At 45.2% G+C, this 10,474-nt stretch overlaps 4 non-coding genes across 4 annotated transcripts; 2 read left to right on the top strand and 2 right to left on the bottom strand.

Moving 5' to 3' along the window:
* Positions 1 to 2,272: 2,272 nt before the first annotated feature.
* TRNAN-GUU (transfer RNA asparagine (anticodon GUU)) lies at positions 2,273 to 2,346 on the bottom strand. The gene has a single exon. It is a non-coding gene; the product is annotated as a tRNA-Asn (tRNA).
* A 679-nt stretch (positions 2,347 to 3,025) lies between these two features.
* On the top strand, positions 3,026 to 3,097 carry TRNAH-GUG (transfer RNA histidin (anticodon GUG)). Its single transcript has one exon. It is a non-coding gene; the product is annotated as a tRNA-His (tRNA).
* A 5,283-nt stretch (positions 3,098 to 8,380) lies between these two features.
* Positions 8,381 to 8,454, top strand: TRNAN-GUU (transfer RNA asparagine (anticodon GUU)). The gene has a single exon. It is a non-coding gene; the product is annotated as a tRNA-Asn (tRNA).
* A 1,823-nt stretch (positions 8,455 to 10,277) lies between these two features.
* TRNAV-CAC (transfer RNA valine (anticodon CAC)) lies at positions 10,278 to 10,350 on the bottom strand. Its single transcript has one exon. It is a non-coding gene; the product is annotated as a tRNA-Val (tRNA).
* Between the last annotated feature and the right edge of the window lie 124 nt (positions 10,351 to 10,474).

The raw sequence follows: 10,474 nt of genomic DNA, 5'->3' as shown, positions 1-10,474 counted from the left end.
ATCAGGAGAGCCCCTGAGCTAGCTGGCGGGTCCCGAAGTAGAGGGACCCCACCCGCGGCGAGCCGAGTCCGCCCCGCACTCACCAGGAGACCGAGGCTCGGACAGAGAGCGTGGCCTTGGCTCTGCCACACACAGGGCTAAAGCTCGACTAGAACTTGGCACAGGCCAGTTACCTTGGGGCCAGACCTCAGAGCCCAAAGCGCCTCTGAGGCTGGGAGAGGTGATGAGCAGCGGGGCAAGGGCTGGGAGCCTTGGGCCGCTGGGAATCGCCCCCACTTTTGCTCTGTACCTCTGGCAAATCTAACTTTTACTGCAAAGGCCAAAGCAGAGATCTAGCGTGGTCTGATAATCTAGTGGCTAGCATTCCCCTCTTTCACAGCCACTACCCAAGTCCAGGAAACTCTTTTCCCAACTTCCCAGCCTGAAGAAGCCTCTTCTTAAAATCTCAAAGGGGGATTTTAACCCAGGTCCAGGTTCGGAGAGCCTCTGCACTGAATCTCTAAACTCCAGTGAGGCCTGGACTGAGGGTCCAAAGCATCTCCCAGAGCAGGGAGAGGTGAGATATTGTCTTGTCCTGGCCTTGACCTAGTCCGGGCGGCAGTCTGAGTCCAAGCAGACAGATCCTGATTGGTGTGTGTTCAATTGTGTCTCTCCCTGAAGTGGGGTAGTGACAGCTTTAATTTTCATGACCCCAGAGGTCATGGATGTCCAAGGATGCTATTGATGAGGTTTTATACTTGCATTTGCTTTCTTGCTGATTCTGTAACTCAGAAAGGGAAAAAAGGTTTAGCTGTGGATAAATTAGTGGTCTCAGTACTAGGTACAAGGGAAAAAATTCGAGATGATAGTAAGGATGAATTTCAAATACTTTTAACAAATTAGTTTTAGTAATTGAGGGGTGCCTGGGTACTTCAGTCGGTTAAGCAACTGACTTGATTTTGGCTCAGGTCATGGTCTCAGGGTCATGATCCCAGGGTCATGATTTCAGGGTCATAAGATTGAGCCCCATGTTGGGCTCCACTGCTCAGTGGGGAGTCTGCTTGAGATTCTCTCCCTCTACTCCTTCCCCTGCTCCACGCTCTTGCTCTCTCAAATAAATGAATCTTTATTTAAAAAGAATTTTAATAATCGACATATTATGGCATAGAAAATGTTTTATGTCATGTCATGTTTCTAAAGAGAACTCCTTGTGTGCATCAGACTGATTTAATCATTTTGGTCTAAAAACTTTATATTGTCTTCCTGATTTTCTAACAATTTAGAAAATATTGGTAGCATAGTATTCTAGTTTGTACAAGTCTTGGATTAATTTTCTCTTCAAAATCCTAATGACACTGAACATCCTAAATTACCTATCCTGGTTTTACTGGTCATTGACAAACTTTAATTCCAATAACTAACTTTATATAATTTAAAATTATGTGTTCCGGTAAATTAATACCATATACCTAACATATACCATATAATATCTTTTAAGTGAAGATTAAGTTTTTAAAATTCTAGAAATCATCATGACTTAATTATTCCACTCATGGGGCGCCTGGGTGGCTCAGTTGGCTAAGCAACTGCCTTCAGCTCAGGTCATGATCCCGCATCAGGCTCCCTGCTCAGCGGGGAGTCTGCTTCTCCCTCTGACCCTCTCCCCTTTTGTTCTCTCTCACTCTCTCTCTCTCAAATAAATAAAAATCTTTAAAAAAATTTTAAAAATTAAAAAAATTATTCCACTCACAACTTTCAGTAAATGTTTTAGGTATCATCTAATATACGATTCCAACATATATTTCTGTATTATGTGTCAGCTCCCTTTGAGATTTTAAGATCTATTGTTAAATTCTTTGAGTGATATTAAATTGAATTAACTATAATCTTTGCCTGGACAATTTCTAATTAAGAGAAAAATAACAGGGATGCCTGGGTGGTTCAGTTGGTTAGGCATTTGCAGTATTACTTATAATACTAATAGCATAAAACCAACTTAATTTCAAATGTATATGGAAAGGGTTAAATAAATACTAACACAAAGAAACTTCATTGTTAAAAGGAATTCAGAAGGTAACGATGATGATTCTACTCTTGAGGATTCCTGGTGACCTGTTTTCCTCCAGCTCTTCAAGGATCCGAGGATCCGTGACGATCTTGGTTTAGGTCCTTCTCTTGTACACAAAACACTTAAGGACCGCAGGGTGATAGAGGCATTTCTCTCCCTTTAGGTGAGACGATGCACAGGGTAGAAACAACTGTAGACACTGTAACGCTCTAAAAAATAGCACCGCGTCCCTGGGTGGGCTCGAACCACCAACCTTTCGGTTAACAGCCGAACGCGCTAACCGATTGCGCCACAGAGACTCGTGGAGGCGCACGTCGCCATCCAACAGAGAGCAAGCACACGCACTCAACGCTAGGGGGAGCCACCCACCTTTGCAGGACAGCCGTTAAGTCTCCAAAGTCTCGGAAAACCCGAGAGGAGTTGATACGGCGTGTTCGTCGCGTTTGAAACCCGTGCGTTGGGCGATTCCAAAGGCAGAAGGGCAGCCAGCCGAACAGCCTCCCCACACCTCGTTCCATACCCGCTTCAGATGCCAGCGCCCCCCCCCACACACACCCAGGGCCGTCATCCCCCGGGCCTGAGGCAAGAGGGGCCCAAGAGAAGCAGAACGCCTGGTGGGCTCGCGTGATGGCTCTTCCATTTGCTTCGCCTTCACCCGCCTATCTGCGCTGCAGGAGCTCTGCTCGGCTGCGGTCGGTGGGGTGAGAGCCAGCTGGAGTGGAGGGTGCGGGGATCAAAAGAGGAAGTGTAAGGAGGAGGGAAAGAAATGGGGGCGGCATGGACGCTGCAAAGATACTTCCCAGGAGGCCTGTACAGATGCACGGGCTGGATGCAGTGGAGATGATAAATGCGTCAGAATGGGGAGGGAAACAGCACGAGTACTTTGCAGTTGTCCGAGAACAAAGCAGTGCAATAACTGGAATGTATTTGTTAAAATTAGTAGAGCAAGGCGTGAGCCTGCCCCCGGGGCCGTGGCGCGCCGTGATCGTATAGTGGTTAGTACTCTGCGTTGTGGCCGCAGCAACCTCGGTTCGAATCCGAGTCACGGCAAGGATTCAGTTTTTCTTTGTGTTTCAAGCCGCATGGGCCCCTCTCCTTACCTGCAGGCAGAGAGCCACGCTTTTCGCCGGCCATCAGTGCAATACGGTCAGGAGAAGAGAGGAAAACCCAATAGTGCACTAAGCTATATGTAGCTCTGTCACAGAGAAACCCCTGGCATGCTCCACATTTCACCATTTAACAGAAAATATCTAAAGATGAGGTGCGAGCTCTCAATAAGCCCTGTGTGTAGCTTCCCCTAAGGAAATGGTCTAGTCATGCCGGGGGTTTTTCTGGTGGAAATATTTCACACATTAGTGAGACTTTTGTACACAAAAAGAGCAGATTTTAAAGAGTTTGCAATACACTCCAGACTGGTCCTGGTCTATGCTGGATTCTCTAACATTGGATAGTTGAGTTTTATCCTAAAAAGGAAAACAGTTATGTGTATTCACAGAACAAAATGCCCAAATAATTAAGGGACAGTTATTTAAATATTGAAATGTGCAATCATCACCAGGATCAAGACAAATTTTCTATCATCCAAGCATGTATGGTCCTTTGATACACTTTCCAGCTTGTCCTTTCTTCAAATTTACGGGAATGAATATACACTTTTTCTATCTAGCAACATTATGATTTTTATATATGTTATTGCCTTTGTCATACTTTAATTTTGGTGTTAATGATAATGGTGTAATGATAAGTATCACATCATCGTAAAACTAAAAACAAATGATAGATATTTGAGTAATTTTGATCTGCAGCATTTGAGGAAAGACTCATACAAATGCCATTCTACTAGTAATTTGTGGATATGTGAATAAATGTCCATTGGAGGAAAGGGAGCCATGGACCAAAAAAACAAAACACACACACACACACACACACACACACATTCTGCAAGGAAAGCAAGAGCACCGTTCTTATATCCTAGAGGGGCTAGAACGGAAGAGTGGAGAGGAGCAGTGAGGCAAGTCAGAGAAAAGTGGAATTTTTATTGCCACTGAAGAGTGCGTCCTCCTCCATCATTCCCCCTCTCTCGAAGGCCCTCCCAGGGATGGATGGGCCGACGGAAGCGACGTAAGAAGTGGTCCCGTGTGCAGAGTTTGGGCTCCTGCTGGACCAGCTGTCAGGTGTCTCTTCTGGGTAAGAGCGGCCCCCACAGGATACTGCTGCTCCGCCGTGGGAGAGACACTAACTTGGCCAGCTCCGTGAGCCGCGCACGTCTCTGGCCCCTCAAGGAGGAGCAACGATTCCAGGCCGCTGAGCCGGGCCCGTCGAAGGGCTGAGCCAGGAGCACCCGCACAGGAACAGGTGGCCTGCTGCCGCAGCTTCTCTCTCCTCTCATTGTTTGGCAAACGTGGATCCAGCTCCCTCCGCAAGCACAGGAGAGGAGGCCGGGTCATTTCCGCGGGTGGGTAATGGGGTGGCGGCTTCCTGTCGCCAGGAACACAGCGGGAGTGGAAGACGAGGAGGGAGAGGAAGAAGCCGGGTGAGAGGCGAGGAACAGCTGACTAGCCGCGGCAGGAACGGAGAGCGCGCGCTGGACCCGGGAGCCTGAACGCGAAGGCTGGTCTCGGGCCCCCATGTTCCTGGAAGGGGTGCCTCCTTCCGACTTGGCCCCAAAGGGAATGTGGAGCGGGAGGCCTTCGGGCGACGTCCCCCATGCTTTCCCACCAATATGCGCCGCGTGGCCTTTCTTCTGTTGGTGCCCGCCCGCCAGCCTGCGAGAAATTCCCGGCCTGGTGCCGAGCTCGATGGGCGGGGTCCCGGCGCGGAAGCTGCCACAGCCACTTCCGGCTGTAGGGAATGAGCAGAGTGTACCCCCGGCACCTTTTGGACAGACAGGAGGTGTGGTGCAAGAAGCAGTTACATCCAGACACTTCGGTCACGAAATAGGAGAGCCAGGAGGATGAGAGTGGGGACCCGATTTCCCAAGCAGGGCTGAAAGCGGCACCAGGAGGGAGAAACGCGCCTGACCCAACCAGCCTCGGTGTTCCCACACAAACACCAGCACTGCAGAGGCCTTTGGCTCCTGTGGCTTGGAGTTGTGAACCCGGTGCCCGCAGGCACCTTATAACGTAGGCGTGAGGTAGCTGCAAATGCTTGTCATCAAGGTCTGGAGTAGGAGATACACGGAAATGGTAGAATTATCAATCCCGTGGGATCCTGGATCCACCCCAGGACCTTCTAGAATTGGTCCTGGATAGATTGTGGGTCAGGTCCCTGCCCTGGATGGGAGAGGAAGGGGAATGTGTGAGGGAGGTAAGTGTTCAAACATGACAAATGTGAGTTTGTGTGTGTATGAATGTGTGTGTGTGTGTGTGTATTTGCATGATGGGCTCTCAGACAGGGTTTTTTAAAATGCTATCTAAAGAAAGCCACATATTATGACAAATGTGTTTGTGTGTGTATGAGTGTGTGTGTGTGTGTTTGCATGATACGTTCTCAGATAGGGCTTTTTAAAACGCCATCTAAAAAATAAAATAAAATGCCATCTAAAAAATAAAATAAAATGCCATCTAAAAAATAAAGTAAAATACCATCTAAAGGAAGCCAAATACTACGGAGGAATCACTGGAGATAGCCTTGGGAAGAATGTAATTCAGAAAATACCAGTGCAAGTTATCTATGCAGACTGTCCCTAGATCCAGTAAACACCCATTGCAAATAAGGGGAAACTGTGTTGTAAAGATTTCCAAGAGTCATCTTCACTCAGCACTTGACAGGTTTGAACGATAATTTCTGAATTTCCTGTGATCATGGAGTATGCTAATACCATCATTCCCACAAGTATGGGAACCTAATGGATTCTACTAGGAGCATTTTAGAAGTATTTTCTATGCATTGTCATTGATAGCACCCAAGAATATTTTGATTTTGAGAATATGTCACAGATTTTTTAATTAAAACTAAAAGTCTAGAGCTCATAGAGAATTTGGGAGAATACACTCACAATATTTGGCACAAAGATTTTTTTATAGAACATAAAAAGCCATAAATATAAAAGAAAAAATGAAGCTAAAAAGATTTCATCCAAACTGAACACCTGTACTCACGAAAAATCACCATGTGAAAGTCAAAAGTTAAGTCACAAACTGAGAAAACATATTAGCTATATTACTTTAAAATGTCTCAATTATTCAAATATGTGAAGAATTTTTATAAGTCAGTAATTTAAAAAAACTAAACCAAATGAAAGTAGGCAAAATATTCGAATAGACTTTCTTCATAAAGTAAGATATCTTAATGACCAAAAGTTACAAGAAACATTCTTGAGGGTGCCTGGGTGGCTTAGTTGGTTAAGTGTCCAACCCTTGAGCTCAGCTCAGATCTTGATCTCGAGGCTGTGAGCTCAAAGTGTGGAGCCTATTTTTTAAAAATATTCTTGATATTTTTACTTATTTGGGAAATACAAATTAAAATATAAGGAGATAATATTACCCACCCTCCAGCATGGCTGTATTTAAAAGAATTAGTACACCAAATGCTGATAAGAATGTGGAGCAATTGCAACTGTAGTTACTGGTTCAAAACTATTCTCGAGGACTGTTGGTAATTTCTAATAAAGTTAAACTCATACCTACTCCATGACTCAGCAATTGCAGTACATCTATCAATGCACAAGTACACAGAAGGACTGGTACAGAATATTCATCAAAACACTAAGAATATTCATCAATAACACTAATTAATACCAAAGTTACTCCAATAATACCGAAATCAAGAAGTGATGTACATGTCAATATGGATATATTTAATGAACATAATGTTGCATAAAAAAGGCAAATGCAAAAAAATAAGCATTCATTTATTTGAATTTCAAGAATAAGCAGTAGTAGCCTATAGCAAATAGACCTCAAACTAATAATTAACTAAGTGAGATAGGTTATGAATTACCTGGAAAGGGGCTCAACATACACTGCGGGGATGATGGCAATTTTTCATAACTTGATTTGGGTGATGATTACATTTGCCCACATTCAACCAAGTGTGCACTAAAGATTTGTGATTTTTACTCTGTGTGAACTATAGTTCAATAATTTACTGTTCCCATAAAACCTAGCGGAACGCAGATGGAGACAAGCTGGGTAGACCATGACATCTTGTTTGCATTTTATTGTAAACTCAAAAACTGGTTCTCATTTAGTGTTACCCCTCCCTCCCACACGCACACTGATACTTGAAATATCTTTACCAGAAAAAAGACTATGAGGACACTATTTCATTAGTGAAAGCTATAGGCCAGTCCCTTTGAAAGGCGGTATTTCATCTTTGGGGATATTTTCTGCTCAGTAGGGAGACAAGGAAACTTGGCCGGCCACCCGAAGGTTTGTGCACTGGGATTTACTCCTCTTCTGACCGCTTCCACTGTGGGGCCAGCGTGTATCCTCTGTTCGGACTGCTGCTAACTAAGGTGCACAGCTGGTGCTGGGATTAAGAGCAACCCAAAAAGACTGGTCAGACACTATCCAACTGTACTTGGTTTGAACAGAGGTTGCTCCAGCCACAAGGGAACTAACCACTATACAGTGACGATGCACCACGGTCCTGCTGGGAGCCACTGCACTTACCATAATTTTTTGATGTAAAAATATTCAGGGCGCCTGGGTGGCTCAGTTGGTTAAGCAACTGCCTTCGGCTCAGGTCATGATCCTGGAGTCCCTGGATCGAGTCCCGCATCGGGCTCCCTGCTCGGCAGGGAGCCTGCTTCTGCCTCTGACCCTCCCCCCTCTCATGTGCTCTCTCTCTCTCTCTCATTCTCTCTGTCTCAAATAAATAAATAAATAAAATCTTTAAAAAAAATATTCATACTTCTTTTGCTGTTTTATTCTTGGACACCTACAGATAGATGTTCGTGCCGTTCTCTTTCATGCTCTTCTCCCTTCCTCTCCATTCTGCTACATAATAAAACAACTTTCATATCTCAGATCCGGGCCGGTGCCTCTTCACAGATTTCCTAGCAGTCTCTTCGTCTCATCCATACTTCTTTCTTTCGCTCCTTTTCACGTTTCCTCTTTTCCCTTGATCTCTTTCCCGCTTCTCCCCTCTCCCCCCGCCCTTACCCCGACATCCCCCTTCCCTTTATCTTTCTGGTTCCCACCACAGTGACCAGCAGTTCGGAATCGTCCAACGCAGGGGGTTCAAACGCAAGGAACACGTCGCGTCGACTCCTCCTCCTGGGTGTTCGGAAGCTTTGGAGCCTGAACGGTGGTCCTGCAAAGGCGGTGGCTCCCCTTGGCGTTGAGCGCGTGCTTGCTCTCTGTTGGGAGGAGGGCACAGGGTCCCGTAGTCTCTGTGGCGCAATCGGCTAGCGCGTTCGGCTGTTAACCGAAAGGTTGGTGGTTCGAGCCCACCCAGGGACGTGGTGTTTGCACTTAGAAAGTCTTTGTTGTGTGGCCTTTCCTTCAGAAAGGTCGAGACCTCACTTATTACCATTCTGTCCTGTGCACCTCCTTTACGGGAAAGCAAGAACAATCAGTGTTGTTCTCTGCCTCACTCTCCATATCGTGTGTATTAGTGCTTATTTAGCCCTCTGTGTATCAGGAGTTAGTTGGACAGTTAGGTAGTCAGGGCCAGGGTCCCCAACGAGAAAACATGGAGTCAGGACAGCTAAAATAAAGAGATCACTAACATCCTGTTTTGCAGCTTAGATAGGACATTCTGCTTTGCAGCCCTTGCAGAAATGACTTCTGCAAAAGGTCCTAAAATAAGACAATTAACCACAAAGCATTTGTCAAGATCACGGGCAGGGGGCAGTTAAGACATAAGCCCCCAGATGTCAGCAAAAAAGACCATCAGTACAGAGACATTAACCTAATAGGTAGGCAGATGTCTGACCAGAGCCCTGATTGGCACCACTCAGCACACCCTGATTGCTTAAGATAGTTCTGCAAAAGAGCTCATAAAACCCCCTAAACTTAGAAACTCCAGAGGAAACACACTTGCCCCCCCCCCCGCCCCCAGGAGCTTTATACTCTTGCTCAATAAACTATGCTTTGCTGCCCACCACTCTTTGTCTGGTCTACCTCTTCATTCTTAGAAGCGGTGTGACCAAGACCCGTGGGCACTAAAGGAAAAGAAATCCTGAAACAGTATTTTCCCCCTTTTTAGTTCTTTCATGCGTAGCTTGGTACAGATTTGTACTACTCTTAATATTTATCCCTTTTCTGTCTACTACACTGCTGTAACTGGAATTTACTTTTATACATACCCTGAGAAGACTTGAATCCAGTATAATTAGCAGTATTTAGTCTTTGTATTAGGGATTCCTGACATAGCTGGTCTCATTTCCACCATATCATGTATTTAAAAAAATATGTTCCTTATGTTTTTCACTAGACTGGTTTACTTAGATAAAATTCTGTTTTTCTGTGGCATTTAAAAAATTCCACTTCCCTGATTAGTTAATATATTTTTTTAGATCCTGGGTATGTAAGATTAAGTATTATGTTTCTTAGTTCAGGAAACATTAACATGGATGCTCTAACAAGGTTCTTTCGTATTTGTCTTTCAGTTATTTTCTGTTTATCCACACCCATTCCCTTTTCCATCCCCAGAAGTTTACACTCTCTGGGGTTCACCATATGTCTTTTTATTCCAGTATCTCTTTGTATATGTAAATAAGGTCATGTCTTTGAAAAATATACATAGTGTCCTTGGCTGTTATTTTTTTAATTGTGGTAAAATACAAAAATATATACTTTTAATTGGTATGGATATGGAATATTGATTCCACAAATCCTTGGCTTGAGATCCAGATAGGGATTTAGATGTATTTACTTTGGCTTTGTCATGGAAATTAACCTGTTTTGCAATTTTGCTCCAGAGTGAGGGAAGCAGAGCAGTACCCTTAGGAATCACTTGAGATAACATAATCGTTTTCCCAAGTCAGCCTGCAGAGAAGATTCAAGAGCTAGAAGATAACAAAGGGAATTTTAAGGGATTTCCTGATATAAAATCCAACCTGAAGTGGGATTGCTGGGCGCTTCCGGAGGGAACCCTGTAACTTTATGGCCTCTTCAACCGGCCTACGAGAAGAGAAACGAATACTGACTCATAGATAGTGGGCCCGTTGGGTAGTAATGGCACTTCTCTTAAGGTTCCTGAGAATCACAGGTGCAGCTATCGTTACCCAACGTCGCCTTTTATCCTTCCGTTAGGAGGATTAACTTTGAGGGAAAAAGGCTGTTTCCGCCCGGTTTCGAACCGGGGACCTTTCGCGTGTGAGGCGAACGTGATAACCACTACACTACGGAAACGGGACGGGTGGCGGGTCTCGGGCCGGAACCCTGAACACCTTCGGTCGTGCCACCAACTTCTTTCCAAGTGCGAAAGGCCCCTGGGAGCCCCCGCGACGCCTCAGGGAAAGGGACCGCAGCCCCC

Source organism: Leptonychotes weddellii, unplaced genomic scaffold, assembly GCF_054177405.1.
Source record: "Leptonychotes weddellii isolate Sample4059 unplaced genomic scaffold, ASM5417740v2 HiC_scaffold_6061, whole genome shotgun sequence".
Classification (NCBI taxonomy): Eukaryota; Metazoa; Chordata; class Mammalia; order Carnivora; family Phocidae; genus Leptonychotes; species Leptonychotes weddellii.
This window is presented reverse-complemented; position numbering and strand designations above follow the sequence as displayed.